The sequence below is a fragment of the Heliangelus exortis genome, chromosome 22 (assembly GCF_036169615.1).
Source record: "Heliangelus exortis chromosome 22, bHelExo1.hap1, whole genome shotgun sequence".
In the NCBI taxonomy this organism is placed as follows: domain Eukaryota; kingdom Metazoa; phylum Chordata; class Aves; order Apodiformes; family Trochilidae; genus Heliangelus; species Heliangelus exortis.
The window spans coordinates 9,453,978-9,472,610 of NC_092443.1; the positions used below are offsets into that span (position 1 = coordinate 9,453,978).

Here is an 18,633-nt window from a genome sequence, read left to right on the forward strand (position 1 = left end):
AGTTTCAGGCTGAAAGATGAGATATTAGGAAGAAATTTTTTGCTGTGAGGGTGCTGAGCCCCTGGCCCAGGTTTCCCAGGGAAGCTGTGGCTGCCCCATCCCTGGCAGGGTCTCAGGTCAGGTTGGATGGGGCTTGGAGCACCGTGGGCTGGTGGGAGGTGTCCCTGCCCATGGCAGGGGTGTTAGAACTGGCTGAGCTTTACAGTGCCTTCCAACCCAAACCGATCAGTGATCCTGTGATTCCTGACCGTGCCTCCTCCTTGCTCCACTCCAACCTTTCCCACGCCAGCACCCGCCGCCAGCAAGCGGGGACCCGGGGGGGACTCCTAGGCACACACTCTGCTTTCCTCTGCCAACAAATCAAAGCTGTAACTATCGATAGCCTCCTCTTCCAGGGCTTTTAAACGCCCTCCAATCCTTGGAAACTATTAAGTGCACCCATCACTACCAACCTGCAAAGTAAATGGTTCCTAATGGGCAGGCGAGCTGCGCTGGCCCCGACAAATCATTCCTAATGAATAGTACCTGGCACATCCATCACCCCCGGCTGCCAAAGCAAACCCAGCCACCCTCACTGCTGAAAAGAGCCAGGCAGATCTCACCCTCTCTTTCTTCCCAAGGTAGGGGAGGGTTTGGCTGGCAACACGTCAGCCTGACTGTTTCCAATCTTTCCCCATTCCTGCAGTCAGGATTTTTCAAGGCGCGTTTCTCAATAGCCGGGGCTGCTCCCGCACACAATGGTGAGAGGGGCTCTGGCAGAGGCATGAAAGGTTTTAAATAGAAAACAGCGTTTTCTCCCTCACACACACACACACACACACAATGCTTCCCTGACCCTTTCCCGACCTCACCCTCAAATCTGGGGTTCACAGCCCCAGCCTTGAACCCAGCTCTGTTTTTTCATGTTTGGCCTCTCTATTTCCTGAGGTCAGGCAGCCCACCGCTCCATTAGCATGAAGCAACTCAGGGCTCATTTGCCAAAACTGACATCCTGGGAAAGTCCTGATGAATTTATGAATTAGAGGCTACAGATGCCAGTAAAAGAATTAAGGACTTATTTATTTATATACGTTTTTATTATTATTATTATTTGCAGGAAATCAGCTGGGTCGCCGCTGTTCTCTTTTTCTGAAAAAAACAAAATAAATAAACGCCATCAGCCTTGAGAGCTGCAAGGGCTGCGTCAGCAGCAGTTTTCTTTTAAAAAGGAAAAAACATATTTTTAAAGATCTGATGGGGTTTTTTTTCTGTTGTTTTTTTTAAAGGAAGGGCCAGAGGAAGAAAGTTTGGCAAGCAGGAGGGTGAGGGAGCCGGCGCGGCATCCTGGCGGGGTGAGGTGCTCTCACCTTGCAGAACACGGTGATTGCAACACCGAAGCAAAGAGGTAAAATTTATATCCCATAAATCACATGTCAAGTGCCTGCAAGGAGAGGTCATTAAACAGATGTATGAGGCAAGAGGCAAAGTCCATCCATTTCAGAAGACGCTCCTGGTGTCAGCAGCTCTCCAGAAGCCTCGAGAGGCAGGGATCAAACCAGCACAGCAGAAGCTTTCTTAATCGTCTTATTTATTTCCTCCTCTATTTATTTGATTTCATTTTCTTTATTGGAATTACTTCCCGGGCTTTCCCCTGTCCTAGCTGCCCGATGGGGGAGGATGTGGGCTGGCAGAGCAGAAGGTAGCACATCAAACAGCTTGGGAAGCACAGAGGGATGGAGTGATGGATGGAGACCGCCCTGTGATTAATAATCAAACCAAGAGCTTTTACTGGGAGTCATGTGGAAAATGTGGCTTTGGAAACATTTGTCTTCACCCCACAAACAACAAGTGGTGTTTCTCTCCCTTTCTTTGTCTTTCAACCTCCTTTCCTCTCTCCCCCCTTCTCCCTCTTTTTGGCTTTTCTTGCCCAGCTTCACTGATTAAAATCTTTTCCATCCTTTACCTGCTCCAAGTGGCTTCTGTTCTGTTTTGATTTATGCTTTGCTTATCTCAGGCTTCGTTGGAAAAATAATGACCAGATAAGAAAGAGCACTAAGTAGCTTTTCAAATGACATGGCAGCCCTGCATGGGTCTGGGGTCTGCAGGAGAGGGGAGGGAAGGGCTGTGATGGCCTCAGGACAAAGCAGAGGGAGGATAACAGAGAAATTCTGCTCTCACCACAGCCATGGTCCAGCAGCTCCTCACTGGGTACAAACCAGGGGCACCTTCAGCAGGTGGTGCCTCAGCCAGCCCCTCCATGGGATACCCAAGGGCTGGGAATTTCACTTGGCAACTGGATGCTGTGATTTTCCAAGAGTTTTGGGGCTGGTGTTGCAGTGGCTGTTGGTCCTCCTGGGTACCTGCAGTCTGGGACACTGATTTTTCTCAAGCAGACTCACCTGGGATGCTCTTCCCCACCTGGTTGTTCCTTTCCTGGACAAATCGTGCCAGGGAGAGGGAGAAACCCAGCTCCATCCTTTGGCTGCCTCAAGGTACCCAAACCCCGCTGCCTTCTGCACTCTCTGGGTCTTGCTGCTCCCAGGAGACCTGAAAAAGAGCTCCAGATCCGTGGGGCTTTACCCACAGCAGTAAGGAACAGACTCACTTTAAGGTTGGGACCCATGGGTTTCCCTGCCTTATTCCCTGCTGTCTGCAGGGACCCGCAGGTTCCCTGTTGCAGCTTTCCCCAGCCCCTGCCCCAGTGTCATCTGGTTAAAGAATTGCCATTAATTTTAGGGTAGGAAGGCCCCATTGTTTGCTGTGCCGTCAGGGAAAAGGGAACATTTTTGTTGCCAATAAACTATTTTTAATTGTAATGTAGATCCAGTATGGCCAGCAAGGTAGCTGCTGCGTGGGAATGGCAGAGCAAGTGAGATGTCAGAGAGAAGCTTCGTGGGACAACCACTGCTCATTGTCCCATTGGAAAACTTGGAGTTATCCCCCGTGGGCATGGGGACACACAGCAGTAGCCTCTCTTGTCCCTCCCAGTCCACATTTCCAACAAATCATCCTCAAAAATGCTCCACTTGGTTGAGTTTCCAAGGGAGAAGAGATTCAAGCCAGCACGGGACTTGGGAGAGTGAGATTATTGCAGAGGAGGGAGAGCAGAGATCCCTTCTGGCTTTAAATAATGCTAAAAAATAAAAGTCTCTGGATTGCTCCTTCCGAGGAGGCAGAGTGTGAGTTTGTGGGGAAAGGGGGGGGGGGGATGCCTCTTTATTTACCCCTCTCCTCTGGCACCTCCAGTTCAGCAGAGCCCCCTCGGCCGAGCATCCCTTCCCCAGAGTTGGTGCTCTATAAATCCGTCTGCATGACAGATCTGGCACCCTGTGTTCCTGTAAGTGATGTAATCTTGGGGAAGTTACTTAGCAACCATGGAAAATGTTTTGGAGGCTCTAATTTTTCAGTATGGTAAAATGGTATATTTATGCAGCAGAGCTAATCAGCTCGCTGGCAAGGCAGCCACGGTGATCTCATTTTCTTCATCATTATTTTATGTGAATTGGGCTTTTAGCACTAAAGAGACCACAAAGATTTAATTCAAAAATGTGATTGCTTTATGTTTCCAGGGTATCATTAACACGGCATCTACGCAAATAACCATGGTAACAAACTGGTAATTAGTACATATATGGCACTTATTATTAATACAGAAACAGGACAAGTTCCAAATCAGCCCAGATTACAGTACATTATTACCATAGTAATTACCTGCAGTAACACACACAAATTGAACTAAATGGCCAATTGAACTAGAGTGAATGGCTTTTTATTCCAGTCCCTAAATAATGTGCATTCTTGGCTGAGTAGTTCAAGGTAAATAAAACTGTTTTAAATTTATTGCCAACTTTTTTTCCCCCCCCTTTCGTGGAGAAGGGCTGGGAATGGCAAGAGGCAAGAACTTTTTCTGCCCTGTATACAGTGTAATTATTGTGCAGACTAAGCCATTCCTGCCTTCCATAGAAAGACAAAGAGGGTAAAAGTTATTAGTTTCTATTTTATTAGTGGGTTTATTTCTGTAATTTCAGCCATGAAGTAATGTTCAACGTATCTAAAAGAGTCAGTGCCAAATAATACAAGTTCCAAATTCAGCCTTTTGGTTTCTGGGATGGTTTTGTTTTTGAGAGGGAGAAAGGATATCTGAACTTGGAGGATAGAAAACTAAATTTCATCAAAACAATCATATTTATTAAAAGAATGGAAAAACAGGGGTTTAGTTTAACCTTTCCTCCATGGTTTGAGTCCCCAGTGTAAAAGTATTGAGCCCACAAACCCCGAGACAAACTGGAAAAGTCACATCACTGGAGCCAGCAGTGCTGAGATGAAGCCAAGTGCCAAAAAAAGATAAAAGCTCCAAACTGCTTCTTCTTCTCCCCATTTCTCTACATTACATTGGTGCCCTGATGCCTGTCACAGCCCAGAAGAGGTGGAAAGGAACTTTCTGGGGTGTTAAAAGACGCTGAAGCCCCAGAGCTCAGAGCAGGGTGAGCGGGAGCAATCCTGCCCATGGGGTGCTGCTAGGGAGAAGCCCTTTATCCATCCATCCATCCATCCATCCATCCATCCATCCAAAATTTTATTCTTCTTTTCTTTTCTTTTCTTTTCTTTTCTTTTCTTTTCTTTTCTTTTCTTTTCTTTTCTTTTCTTTTCTTTTCTTTTCTTTTCTTTTCTTTTCTTTTCTTTTCTTTTCTTTTCTTTTCTTTTCTTTTCTTTTCTTTTCTTTTTTCTTTTCTTTTTTCTTTTCTTTTCTTTTCTTTTCTTTTCTTTTCTTTTCTTTTCTTTTCTTTTCTTTTCTTTTCTTTTCTTTTCTTTTCTTTTCTTTTCTTTTCTTTTCTTTTCTTTTCTTTTCTTTTTTCTTTTCTTTTCTTTTCTTTTCTTTTCTTTTCTTTTCTTTTCTTTTCTTTTCTTTTTTCTTTTCTTTTCTTTTTTCTTTTCTTTTCTTCCTTCTTTCCCATCCTTCCCTTCCTTCTTTCCTTCCCTTCCTTCTTTCCTTCCTTTCCTTCCCTCCTTTCCTTCTCTCTTTTCTTCCTTTCTTCCCTTCCTTTCCTTTCTTAATGGAAATAACATTTAGAAAGCTTTAAAAGGCAACCTCTGCCTGGCCTCTAAGCCTGCAGTTTTGGCAGGGCTGGGATCAAGCTGTGCTGCTGTGGTGCACACACACGTGCAAGGCACGCTCCGCACGCTCACGGGCAGCCTCTCCTGCAGGTGCATGGTGCAAGACCTTTCTCTTTTTCAATATCTCTCTCTCTTTTTTTTTTTTTTTTTTCTTTTTCTCTTTTTTTTTCTTTTTTTTTCTTTTCTTTTTTTCTTTTCTTTTTTTTTTCCAGCTTTGCCTCTTGAAACGATTCTCCCGTGTTCTCTGTATGATGATCACATTACCACTCACTTCTTCTTCCAAAGAGCTTTCTTCCAGATGATTTTTTTTTTTTTTTTTCTGCCCAGGGCCCCCCTTAACAAGTTCTGGGAGTACAGAAGTGGCCCCAGGCCCAGCAGATGAGGTGCCTCCCATCTCCCCAGCCCCAGCAACCAAGAACAGAATCAAAATTGCAGTTATTCACAGATTTATCTATTTTTTTCCCCTTTCCTTCTCTTTCCTCTAGATAAGCCTTAGTATTTCCACTCACTGCTGGTAACTCAGCCAATCCATTCCTTGGCCTGTGTAGAGCAGCCCTGGAGCCAACATCCATGGGTTGTGCTGGAGATGGGTGGGACAGGAGGGCTTTGGGTACCCACAGACTTGTGCAAGAGAAAAAGTGGGCAAAAAAACCCAGCAAAAAACCTGCTTTGTTGTGCTCTTTACCTGTGCACTTCTGCCAGGCACACCAGAGAATCATTGTTCCTTTATCAGCTCCATCTCTCATTGTACTTTCCCTTCCTCAATTCATAAGAAAATTATTATTTTAGCAGGCGGGCGCTTAATTAAGTTCTCACTGTATTTGCTTTGGCTCTGACAGCATGGAAAATCTCCTTTTAACAATGAATGATCCACTGAACACGGGTTCAAGCCAAATTGCCTGGAACTCAGCTTTATGCAATCCCCTTTCTGCTCTCCCCACAGTTCCCTGGCTCCTCCCGAATTCCCAGCCTCCCGGCCATCCCCCTGAAGCATTCCCTGATCCCTGCAGGAGCAGGAACACTTCCCAGCCCTGCTCCTGCCCCCAGCCTGACTCCCAAACTTCTCCCTTCGCATGAGCACCCATCAGGGCTCCTTTTTCCATCCCCCTCTCCCTCCACACCCCCAGCAGATCGTTACCTGGGTTCAAACCAGGGGCTGAGCTTTGTTTTGATGCTGATTTTATCCTGCTGAAGGTTTCCTGGGGGTGTTTGCCCTCTCCAGAACTGAAAGCATCACTTCAAGGGGTGGGAGCAGAGCAGGGCTGAGCTCCCAGGCTCAGTTCTTTAACCCAGCAAGTCCACAGCACATCAGTCCTAAGGGATAAAAGGCTTTTTTTTTTCCTCTGTGGTGCCAACAGCCAGGAGCAGCCCTTTGTGAAGTGATAGTGAGGTGCTACCCAGGACTCTTCCTCCTGGACCGACCATTTTTTGCTTTGATTTTCTCAAATTAAGCAATTAGAGGGAGGGGAAGAAAAAAAAACCATGATGGGCTTGAGATCCTCAGCTTCCTGCCCTTTCCATTGTCCATCACCAGGACCTGGGGCCTTACTCAGCTGAACCAGAGGCTCAGGTACCCCCAGGGATCCCACAGCACTCAGAGGTGCCCTAAGGACCACCTGGGAAATGCTGTCACCCCCTCCCTGTGCCAGAGCCACTGCCTCACTCCAGTCCCTTCCCAGCTCTGGAAACCAGATCAGGCATCCTGGGATGCTCCAGGACACCCCCAGAGCTGTGCACAGGGGGATTGAGAGAGGACCCCCCAGCCATCCTGCACACCAGCACCCAGCCCGTGACCCAACATCCCTTTTCACCTGAAAAACCCCAGAAGGACAGAGCAGGGCTTTATTTTCACTCTCCCCTCCTCTTCTTCTCGTTGCTGTTTTGTTTTGCAGCCGTTGCTGCAGTTGCCATGCTATGTCCTTTTGTTGCTATGGATTAATAGTGTTTTTTACTTATTTTTATGTATGTCCTGGGAACATGATTGCTTAATTTGCCCTGCAGGTTTGTAGGCCTGACAGACATTTCCACATTGTCCCCACACTCACCTTGTCTTAATCCAGTTCTGGGCTGCTTGCAGCAGGGTAAATGCCTGCAGAAATGTTCAGCAGGTGGTTGGGGAGAGGTATTTGCCCCAGCAAGGGTGTGAGCAGAGGGGACGTCCTGTTCCCACAACCTGGGCTCTGCCCTCCCTGTTGTCATGGGGGTGGTTTTCATTTCAGTCAGAACAACAACTCAGAAGCCACCAAATGGTAAATAAATGTTCTACCCAGCCTGGGCAGAAGGATGGGCCCCAAGCTGCCCTCCATGGACCTCCAGAGCCCACAGTGACACATCTGAGGGCTTCCATAAAAGATGTTCCTCTGTGGTGGTGCTATGATGGGCAGCAGGATTTTGCCTGCAGATTTGTGGGGGTTTTTTTTCTGTCCTTGGAAAATCCTGGTCACTAGAGAGGAGTCCCCAGGGAGCATTGGAGCTGTGCCATGGGAGAGCCTTGTCCCCAGCCTGAAACCTGGGGGTAGGAGCAAGGGAAGGAGAACAGCAAGAAAGTGTTTCCCAGTGATTTTAGGAGCCTGGTTCTTAGGTTTTGGAGTCAGAAGACTCAGCACGAGGAGAGCTGAGCTCCTGAGGCCGTTTGCTCAGCCCCCATGAGCCCCATGGGCTGGTCCATCACCTCAGCACTCAGCATTGCTGCTCCCAGCCAGCCCTGAGATGTCACTTGCCACCAGCCAGTCCAAGAGAAGGCCTTGTGCAAGGAAACCACTGCAAATTTGTGGTTTTCAGCATGTTATAAAAATGTGAGAGCAAAGGGGAGGCTCAGGAGGGGCTGGCTCCACTGCACACCCCTTGTGGCATAATCTGCTTTATTATGCTAAGGCCAGCCTTTAATTGCTCTGTGTCTCCATCCTCCCCACATGAAATGGGGAAAACAATCCATCCTTTTGTCCCATTATTGAAATCTTCAGGGAGGTGACTTTGTCCTATTATTATTATTTTTGCATTTGGCTCACCACAGTGGCCACCAAGACCTAATGTGCTAATGAATATGGATGCAGGGACTGGTCTCTCCCCTCCTGCAATTAATCTTGCCTCCATCCTACTGGGTCATCTAATGAGCACTGCTCAGACAAATATCCCCCCCGAGTCATGAGCTCCTCAGTTGCACACATCAAAGGGGAGCTGGTGACATCATGGAGATCACAGAAAACATCAAGTCTGTCTCTTTTGGTTGGGGGGGTGGGGGGGGGGGAAATAGTTTCTTGCAGATCCACAGCTGGTGGGGCTTTTAATTGCACAAGGGCCAAGGAACATTCCAACCATAACATCCTGCAGCCTCTCTGCCACCAGACAACGCTGCTTTTATTAGGGTAGGAATGTATCTTTAATAAACTGGAGGCCTTTAACTTGTCAGAGGGTGCTGGGGATGGATCTGCCACAGCTTTTTTTTTTTTTTGGCTTGGTTGTTAAATCAACCCATGGCTGCCCAGCCCCATCCCCAGGCTGGGGGGATGCTCTCAGGGTACCCTCTGGTCCCAGGCACCATCTGTGAGAGGGAAGTTCCCTGCAAAATCTGTTTTCTACAGTTCCAAAACTCTTGTCTCCATCTTCCCTGCTGCTGTGTGGGTAGGTATATGGGTATATGTATAGGTATATGGGCAGGTATATGGCTAACCACAGCATCCCATGTCATTCAGCAGTGTTTGGGGCTTTATCTCAGGTTTCCCTTTGCCCTGCTTAAGGCAGTGATGGAGGAAATACGATGCTGAGAGGTTGCTCATCCAAGTAACAAATCTCCCATATTGTTCCCTCTCCTTTATCCACCCTGAGCAGTGGTAGCAAAGTGTTCTGGAACAGCCTGCTGGGTTCTGGGGTTTGCAGCCCTGCAAATGGTTGCTTGAATCAATGCTGGAGGAGCAGGGAGAGGTGTGACACAGGAGATTTGTTCTATTGATTAAGACAGAGCTGGGAGAGGAGGAATCAAACCCTGGGAGTGGATAAAAGCCTGGGAGGTGGCTATTGTCAGGTTTGGTTAGAAGGTTATTTGGTTTAGGGGGTTTTGGGTTTTTTTTCCTACCTGCAGGGCTGAGAGGAAGCAGAATAACTTTTCCAATATTCCTCCTCGCTTCTCTGTTTCCATTTCCCCAGTTAACACCACACACGGGAGAGGCCTCCCCCCTCCCCCTGCCAGCCAAAAGTAAGATTTCATCTTATTGCCTCTGACAGCTCTCCTTCCTCAGGCACTTTCTTCTTCCTTCCTCAAAGGAGGAGAAAAGAATAAAATAATAATTAAAAAAAAAATAAAATCAAAGGTTTCAAAACCCTGAGCACCTTCTGAGACTGCAACAAGCAGCCCCTTGTCAGAGGGATGCTCTGAGCAGACAAGCAGGGGGGAAGGTGGATGTGATACTGCACAGTTTGGGAAGAGTTACAGTTGTTTGACATCACATTTGCCTCGGGCCTTGGGAAGATGTTTGTAGTCTTCAATTAATATGATTAGTTTGGGAGTAGAGAGGAGTGAAGGCAGGGAGGAGAGGCGGGAAATAATAATTTCATGGGGAATTCTCTTTAATGACTTTTTAAAAACATGAAACTGAAATCTGGTGCTGGTGGAAAAATGTTTCAGCAGGGCTGAAGCTGGCTGGGAGGGAGCAGCAAGGGATGCTCAGAAAAACCCTTGTAGGAGGGATCTGCTGGGACAGGGCTGAGCTGGGGGGGCTGGGGGGCAGGGGGGGGCTGACAGGGGGATTGCATCAGGATCAGGACCCAGGGCTGGGGCCCTCTGGTCAGGGTTCCACAGATGAGCTGCAAAGCCCTGAGAGAACCCTGCTCGCCATCATCAAATGAAAATTTAATTTCCTTTTGCTGCTCTCCTGAGGTTGCATTTCCAAGTCTGGGAGCACTCGGGGATTCCTGCTGTTCTTCTTTGCCTCCCCTGCTGAGGAGGTGTCAGAGCCCGTGGCTGTGGGGAAGCCACCCTTGTCCCCCTGTGGTGACACTGAGAGGGCTTAAAGGGGTGGCCTGAGGTGTGGGTAGGGCACAGTCTGCCCGGGCTCCAGCTCCTCCATCCCTGGAGGGGTGGCCAGAGGAAGGACGGAGCCTGCCCAAGCACTCAGGGCACAAAACCCCCTTTGCCTCCTGAGAACCACCCCCAGCACCCTGCCTGCCCTGCGGGGGGAGCTCAGCACCCCCTGGGGGGCACACTGAGCACCCATCCCACCCCACAGGTTCCCTGCAGCCCAGCTAAGCACAGACCCACCCGGGAGGGAGAACTCTTGGGTGAGCGAGGCATCCCTTGCTGGGGCTTCCAGGATGTTCCCGTGGCACAGCCCCCCCCCGCACACCCAGAGCTGTCCCCAGCCCCACGCAGACCCTGCACATCCACCCAACCAACCAACCACCCATCCATCCATCCACCCATCCATCCCTCCCTCCCTCCATTCACCGATCCATCCATCCACCCATCCCTCCATCCCTCCATCCCTCCATCCATCCCTCCATCCCTCCATCCATCCCTCCATCCCTCCCTCCATCCATCCATCCCTCCATTCACCGATCCATCCTTCCATCCCTCCATCCCTCCATCCCTTCCCTGCCGCAGAGCAGGGAGTGCCCTCCTCTCCAGCCCTCAGGCTGAGCATTTAATTGATCGGATTATCCCTTATTTACTAATTAGCAGCCTTGTGCTCAGGCGGCAGGAGGGGAGGAGGGATGGATGAGGGGATGGATGGATGGATGGATGGATGGATGGATGGATGGATGGATGGATGGATGGGGGGTAGCAGCGTTTTCCCTCTCTCCCGGAGCAGTCCGGGTCTGACGGCTGCAGCGGCTCCGGGAGCGCTTTGCTCTGATCCATTTTTTGCGCTGTAAAACTGAAACTTGGCACGGTGCTTTCCCGGGAGCAAAGCAACGCCGCCGGGAAAAGAGGCGATGCCAGACTCTGCCCACCTCCTAACTCGCCTGATTTTTTCTTTATTCCGCACCAGGGTTTGGTTTTTCTGTGTTTAACGAGCTCTGTAATTAACTGCCAGAGAGAAAGTTTGCTGCTCCGGGTGGGTAGCGCTAATACAGAACCAATAAAGAAGATATTGCCCGAGGGGAGGAACGGGACATCAGCACCCAGACGACCTGGCTTTTGTCCCAGAGGAGGTGCCCACTGCAGGGACACATTCTCTTGAGCCTCTCTCCATCCTCCTCCACGCTGCTGCCCACGCCGCAGTCTCCAGCTCTGGCTGTTCATCCGTCCTCCCCCACATCAGCACTCAGATGGGATTTTTATTCCCCAAAGCTCTTAATTAGTGAGCATTTGGGAGCTCGGGGGGAAATTTATTTTTTTTTAATTTTTTTAAAAATCACCTGACAGCAGGGTGTCTTCACTTTCCTCCTCGTTTGCCACTGCATTGCTGCCACCCTGTCACCACCTCTGCTGCAGGACAGAGAACCTGTGACAGCAGCAGCCATCTGTCCTCCACAGCAGAACCTGGGAGGTCAGCAAGAGTGGCCCAAAGGTGTAAGATGCTAAAACACGAGTCAAAGGAAAAGGCTTAAGGGTGTGAAGCCAGGATGGATAAACCAGACAAGTGGGGAGGGAGGATGCTGGAATCCACCGATGATCCATTAGCAGGCTCCATAAGATGTCAGCCCAGCTTCTGAGCCAAAGAGCACACACCCTTTGACTTCCTAGCAGCTCAAACCTGATGAGCATCACTTAGAGGTGTCCCAGGGACACCCAAACCAGCACCTTTCCCTACCAGAAGCCAGCTGACTAAAGGAAAACACCTCAAAAGACGTGTCTGGAGGTCCAGGTTGCTCTGTGCCAGGGTTGGGATGGGAGGGTCCCAGGCAGGGATTCCAGGGCTGTGGGATGCACGTGGTGCCCAGGACGGAGGAGGACAAACTGCTTCATCCCAACCATCAGACAGACACAGCCAGAGTGCTGCCAGCTCCCGGCTGCCCCGGGGGGTGATGCTGGGCACAGCAGGGCAGGTCCTCCCCCCACCACTGCATTTGCTCTCCTGCCAATGGATCGATTGTGCTCAGAGAGCTCTGGGCTGTGTATGTAGGTCAGGCACAGTGCTGGCTCTGGCACTACCATGAGGTTATTAAACTGAACACACATCTCCCCTTCACCTGCGTCCAGCTCACCGGTGCCCTAGCCCTTGGCAGAGGGTAACTTTGGCTCTCATCCTAGGGAAGAAGGGTATTTCTTTGAGGCTTTGAGCAAAGCCAGCATGTGTGCAGCTCCTGGAGCAGCGGGGAAGCTGTGCCCCATCCACCCCCCTGAGCAAGGCACTCCCTGGGTGTCTGTGCAGGGGAGAGCTGTGTACTGGGAGAGGAACGGCCACCACGACCCAGTTCGTGGGTTTCTGTCAATACGTCTGGCGTTGCTCCCTCTTGGCTTTGTGAAATGGATGAGGCTGAGCCAGCTCCCAGAGAAGGGGGGGATTTCTCTGCTGCATCCCCTGGGGCAGCCTCAGGGAGGAGGGAGCTGAATGTCCCACGCGTGGTTGCTCCCCTGCTTGTCTCTCCACAGGAGGGAAGCAGATAAGAGGCATCCTAACCTTCAACCCTAGGACCTCTGGTTTTGGCCACCCAGATTTCCCCCAGAAGCCTTTATCACTCAAGGAGGAAACCCAAATCCTCTGGGAGCTCAGGCTCCTCCTGGGCTGGCTCGTTGGAGGGAGAGAGCAAGCAGAGAAGAAACTTTCTCAATAACAAACAAAACAGAAAGAAAATCAGCAGTTTAGAGCAAACTTTGCACTAGCTGAAGTTTTGACCTTGTGTTCTCTCCTAGAAACAAACAAAAGAAGAAGGAGGATCCTATTATTTTGCTTGAAATTTGGAGTGGCTCAACCCCCCTGCTGTTCCCAGCTCCTGCAATGAATGCCCATAAACAACGTGCATTTCCAGAGAGAGAATTAAACAGCAAGCTGGAACACTGACTGTGTTTTAAGAGATGTTTATTTGTCCTTGCTGCCTCTCTACCAAGAGTTGCACAAGGACTTAGTAAATTTTAACCCCGCATTGTCCTTGGGTAAACACTGCCCTGAATCCAAGGTGCCAAGTCCTTGCAGCAGGGATGAGCACACCTTAGCTCCTGCTCTCTGGAGCATCTCTGCAGCATTCCCAAGGCATCAGAGCACTGCACACACCCCCCCAGAGCAGCCAGATTGTTCCTGATTGCCTGCAGGACCTCTGACAGCTTTCTGCACTTTTCTGCCAAAAAGTTTTTTGCCAGGAGTTGGGGATGACCTTGGCCTGCAGAGGTGTAGCTGAGCTGGTGGCTGGCATCTCGGCTCCTCTCCTTCTTTTACGGGATGGAAAAGGGAAATGTGAGAAACAATGAACCCAGCCAAGGAGCTGTGCTGTGACTCCCCACCAAGTCGAGTCCCAGGGACAGCTTTCTCCCAAGGTCCTCCCAGCCCAGCTCCACATGGAGCAAGTGTGTGGTCCGTTCCTTGCCTGCCCTTCCCACAGGGAGCAATGGAGAGACTGAAGCATTGAGAGCTTCCTCCTTCCACTCTGTCACACCCAGGCTCACTGGTGAACACCAGCAAAAAAAAAAAAAAAAAAAAAAAAAAAGGCTAAAGGGGGTTAGTACCACTTTCTGCCTCCTTTGACAGCCTGGGCTTTTGGGATCCAGCAGGGTGGGGAGTTTGGTCTGAAGAACCTGTCAGCATTTGAGCAAATGCAGCCTGGAGTTCTGGGGGGGAAAATGGCTTTACTATTCTCCAGGGAAAGGCTGGGTAACCAGCATAAAAAGCAAAGCCTCAGCATGAAAGCCAGGACAGCTCTCCCTGCCTTGCCAGGAGCCCCCCAGAAGTCCACCACGGTTTATTTGGGGTGTTTCTTCCACTTTGTGGGGACATCAGCCACAGGACATGAGATGCTGCACATGGTTCTCAAAAAAAAAAAAAAAAAAAAAAAAAAAAAAAAAAAAAAAAAAGAAAAAGAAGAAGGATCTGTGCCTTGTAGAAACATTTCTGAACTCATGTTTGTTCCCTCTCCTGGGTCGGGCAGAATGTCAAAGCCTGCTCTGAGCTGGAAATATTTTAAGACGAGCACTCACTGGAGACTGAAACAATGGCAATTCTTCAGCTACTGAGGCTTTCATAAAAGGGCTTTTGACACAGAGGCTGCTTAGGGCTGGGGTTGGTGGTTTGGTTTTTTGGGGTTTTTTTTTTTTTTTTGGAGTGGGTTTTTCTCCCAGAAAGTGCTGTGCTAGTGGCCGTGTTTGTGTGCACACTTTTGAGTGTGCAAAACGATCCCCTCGGGGTGAAATGCCCAGGAGGATGCCCCCAGCCCCCCGAAAATGCCGACAGGGAGGGGGGAGGCTCCTCTCAGCCGGGATGCCAGGCAGAGATGCAGGAAGAAGACATTTTAGAGTAAATGTCAGCTTTTGCGTTTTCTGGGTTTGGGGCTTTTTTTAAACACGTGGGTGGGACTTTCGAATGCCCACATGATGCTGAGACGGTTTCAGTCTCCGGGGCTTATCCAGAAGATTCACACAAACACTATGGAAAGTGTCTCTTTGCTTAGGAGGATGAAATTTGACACCGCGGAGGGTTTTAACCCGCTGTTCCAGCCAGGAACCTCGGTGGTTAGTGTGTCATATCTGATAAAGGCTCATCAGCCCTCCTTCAGGCACTGCTCAATTCTTATTCTCATCTGTCTCCCGTGCAGATTGTGTTGGCTGCGAGAATGTCCCCAACACGAGGCAAACCAGCACAAATTCTGCTCAGCTCTCCTCTGCCCTTCCCCCGGGACCAGCAGGCAAGGGAAAGGGTGAAGAATCACACCATGGACTCTCCCACCAGCCCCTTGCAAATAGTCCTGGGAGCTCCCAGTAAGATTTTCAGCATGGCCTGGAAACCAGCAGTGCCCCCACACCAGTTTGCTGATGCTGGACTCAAACTTAAAGTACAAGTGGAAATCTGTTAAGGCACTCAGCCTTATCGATGGGGGAGGTTTAGGTTGGACATTAGAAAGAATTTCTTTCTGGAGAGGGTGCTCAGCCATTGGAATGGGCTGCCCAGGGAAGGGGTGGATTCTCCATCCCTGGAGATATTTCAAAAGAGCCTGGATGTGGCACTCAGTGCCATGGGCTGGGAACCACGGGGGGAGTGGATCAAGGGTTGGACTTGATGAGCTCTGAGGTCCCTTCCAACCCAGCCCATTCTAGGATTCTATGAAGTCTTAGACTCCAGTGAAAATATGATACCAGGTATCTTATGCTTTGAGTTTTCGTATGAACAGATTGGGCGTCTGGAGTTGCACTGAGCAGTGGTTGGTTGCATCGATTGTTTGAGCAACTTCTTTTTACCTTCTTTGGGAAAAATCTTAGGTGCATGTTCCTTTGGGAGGGAGCAGGTAACTGGTTTTAACGTTTTGCTGCTATAGAAATCCCTTATTAGTGCTATGTTAGTGTTAGAACAGGCTGAGAAGAACACAGTAATTTCAGAGTTTGGGAATGTGAGGATGGGTGCCACTGGGGGGCTGCTTCCCTGGCCAGCCCTGCTCTCAGCTGCCTGCCCCGGCATCTTCTACCCACAAAAATCTCCTCTCCCTGCAAGGTGCCTGAAACCTCCTCCACAATTACGGGGTTGCTGTTTGTTCAGGCGCTGTGGATTTAGCTCTCCAGCCTCATGCGCGGTGTGTGTATAGGGAAAGATAGATTGCCTCTACTTTCCAGTATAAATCACATTCCTTACAACACTCCAAAGTAGCATTTTCAACCTCAGGGTGCTAATAGGATCCAGCAGGAGAAAGAAATGTCAGCTAAGTAGCAGGCGCTGTTTGGAGAGTGCAATGGAGCTGATCCACAGCCCCGGGGCAAAAGGAGCAATCTCAGGGCAAAGGTTAAAGAGTTCAGGAGCACTTCAGCCTACTTAATTGCAACAGGCCTCTTACACAGCGCAAGATGGATGGCTGAGGAGGGGGGGGACACACCAGGGGGGGCAGAGCAGGGCCAGCAGCATCACCGGCCCGAGGCAGGCACCGGGGGACCGCGGCTGGAGGGACCGCAGCAGCCTCTGGGATCTCGGCAGGATGCTGTGGGATGGAGAGGAGGTCCCCAAACATCCCAGCCACCAACTTTGTCCTCTCTGCTGGGCTTCCCGTCCCCGGGCTCGGCGGATAAATGGGAATTTCTGTCACGATGGCACGGCGGAATTGCTGCAAGAGCTCGGTGCAGCCACTCACCCAGTAGCCAGAATAACTCCGGCTGCCGAGGAAATGCTTCCTGCTCCCTTGGATATCATCAGGAACGTTTTAAGGGGCACTGGTTAGTGCTGCTGCTCTTGTCGTTTTCACAGCATCCAGTCTCTGATTTCTGTTTATTTTTGAATCTTCAGAATCTGAGCATGTTTTCTATGAGCCCCAAGGTGCTTCTGCTCAGGAGGTGCCTCAGATAACATTTTTAGCGGAGTTTTGACTTGTTTTCTGACACACATTTGATAAATGTCATCAAAAGCTGATGCTTTGCATAGAAAAGGTCTTTTGAATTATTTTTTTATCTAAAGAAAAAAAAAAAGAAAAAGAAAAAAAAAAAAAAAGGAGAATAAAAATATTTCATTCATTTTTCACCAGTGAGGTTCATGCTGTTTCCCTGGTGATAAAAGCACAAGGCTGGATCTTGAGACATGTGCATTTAATTCTCAGCTCTACCACAAGCCCCCCTGATGACCTTGAACAAGCCACTTAGGCTCCGATCAGTGTGGGATGAGATTTTTTCTGTTAAAGCTCCTGTTTGGCCTCTTTGGTTGGGATAAAGTCTGGAAAAAACCCACAATCATTTCACAAGGGCACCCTGTTCTCTACCCCAGCACCCACCCACCCCACAGGACCCCGCTGGACCAGGCACTGCCCTGGGTGGGTGCTCCATCCCTGCACCCCAAAAAGACCACCAGGGGTTGCAGGGCTGCGGAGAGAGGGCCGAGGATGCCCTCTCGTGGGAAGAGAGGTTGGGTTTGTTGCTCTCAATTTCTTTCCCAACAAACCCGATTCTGTGATTCCAAGAGCCAGGCTGGGCCACCCTCCCGCTTCCCCTCACCCTGTGCTCTCCTTTTCCCAGGTTGGTGGGGGTACCCAAAAATCTCCCCTCATCCTCCTTGGGATGCAAAGGGGGGGGGGAGGGGGAGGCATCACCAAAACCTTTCCAGGGTGAAGCATTCAGCACCTTTTATTGAGGAGAGGGGAGAGGAGGGTGTCCTGCCCAGGGCTGGGGCATCCCTGCTCCCAACATCCCTGCTCCCAGCCCTATCCCAAGGGTCCCACGGCCCTCCCGAGCCTTGCGGGGCGGTCTCAGGAGAGGAAGAGGGCAGCAAGGACAGAGGGCAGCAAGAGGCAGGTGAGCGGGGGGGGAGGTGGCCGGGGGGAGCTGTTGCAGAGGTCCGTGTCGCAGCAGTGGATGCGGACGCCCGGCAGCTCCCGCTGCTGGCAGTGACGGGAGGTGGCACAGCCGCTGGTCAGCAGGATGCCCAGGACCACTGCAAAGCAAGGACAGAACGGGACATCAGGGACGAGGGGACAGCGGTGACAACCAGGCTGGAGGGGGATGCTCTGCCAGCCTTACAAGCCGGGGCTGCGAGGTTTGGGGTCCCAGCCCCTCGGGGCAGACTCACCACTCTCTGTTTTGATGCAGAACCGGTGTTTGAAGCCCTGGTGGGAGTGGGAGCAGGTGATCACCTCTGGGTTAGAGCACCCCATGTCCACGTTTTTGGTGCCAACAATGATGTTACAGCCATAACACTGGAGTCCGGACACTAAACAAGAGCCATATGGAAAAAAAAAAATCAGATTTTTCTTTTTTTTTTTTCTTTTTTTTTTTTTTTTCATACAATCCTAGAATTGGCTGGGTTGGAAGGGACCTCAGAGCTCATCAAGTCCAACCCTTGCTCCACTCCCCTCGTGGTTCCCAGCCCATGGCACTGAGTGCCACATCCAGGCTCTTTTTAAATGTCTCCAGGGATGGAGAATCCACCCCTTCCCTGGGCAGCCCATTCCAATGGCTGAGCACCCTCTCCAGAAAGAAATTCTTTCTAATGTCCAACCTAAACCTCCCCTGGCACAACTTGAGACCTCTTGTGCCCTCTTGTCTTGCTGAGAGTTGCCTGGGAAAAGAGCCCAACCCCCCCCTGGCTCCAACCTCCTTTCAGGGAGTTGGAGAGAGTGATGAGGTCTCCCCTGAGCCTCCTCTTCTCCAGCCTCAACACCCCCAGCTCCCTCAGCCTCTCCTCATAGGATCTGTGCTCCAGTCCCTTCACCAGCCCAGTTGCCCTTCTTTTCTCTCTCTTTTTTTTTTTTTTTTTTTTTTTTTTTTTTCTTTTTTTTTTTTTTTTTTTTCTTTTTTCTTTTTTCCAAGGGCAAAATACTTCAAAACTCCATCCTAGCTGCTTTGCAGCTCTCTCTGCCTCGCCAAGTCGCATTAAGTGCAGAGCCAGAGCCCGAAGCTGCCTGCCACTTGTTTACCCACTGGGCCCAAAATCTATAAAACCAACTCCCACTAGAGGTCAGTGCAAAATCAGAGATTAGTGCTGGGAT

At 50.0% G+C, this 18,633-nt stretch overlaps 1 long non-coding RNA gene across 1 annotated transcript; it reads right to left on the reverse strand.

Moving 5' to 3' along the window:
* Positions 1-1,032: 1,032 nt before the first annotated feature.
* Positions 1,033-3,224, reverse strand: LOC139806574 (uncharacterized). The gene is made up of 2 exons (XR_011730290.1): positions 1,347-3,224; positions 1,033-1,128 (listed from the first exon to the last, which is right to left on the reverse strand). It is a non-coding gene; the product is annotated as an uncharacterized lncRNA (long non-coding RNA).
* Between the last annotated feature and the right edge of the window lie 15,409 nt (positions 3,225-18,633).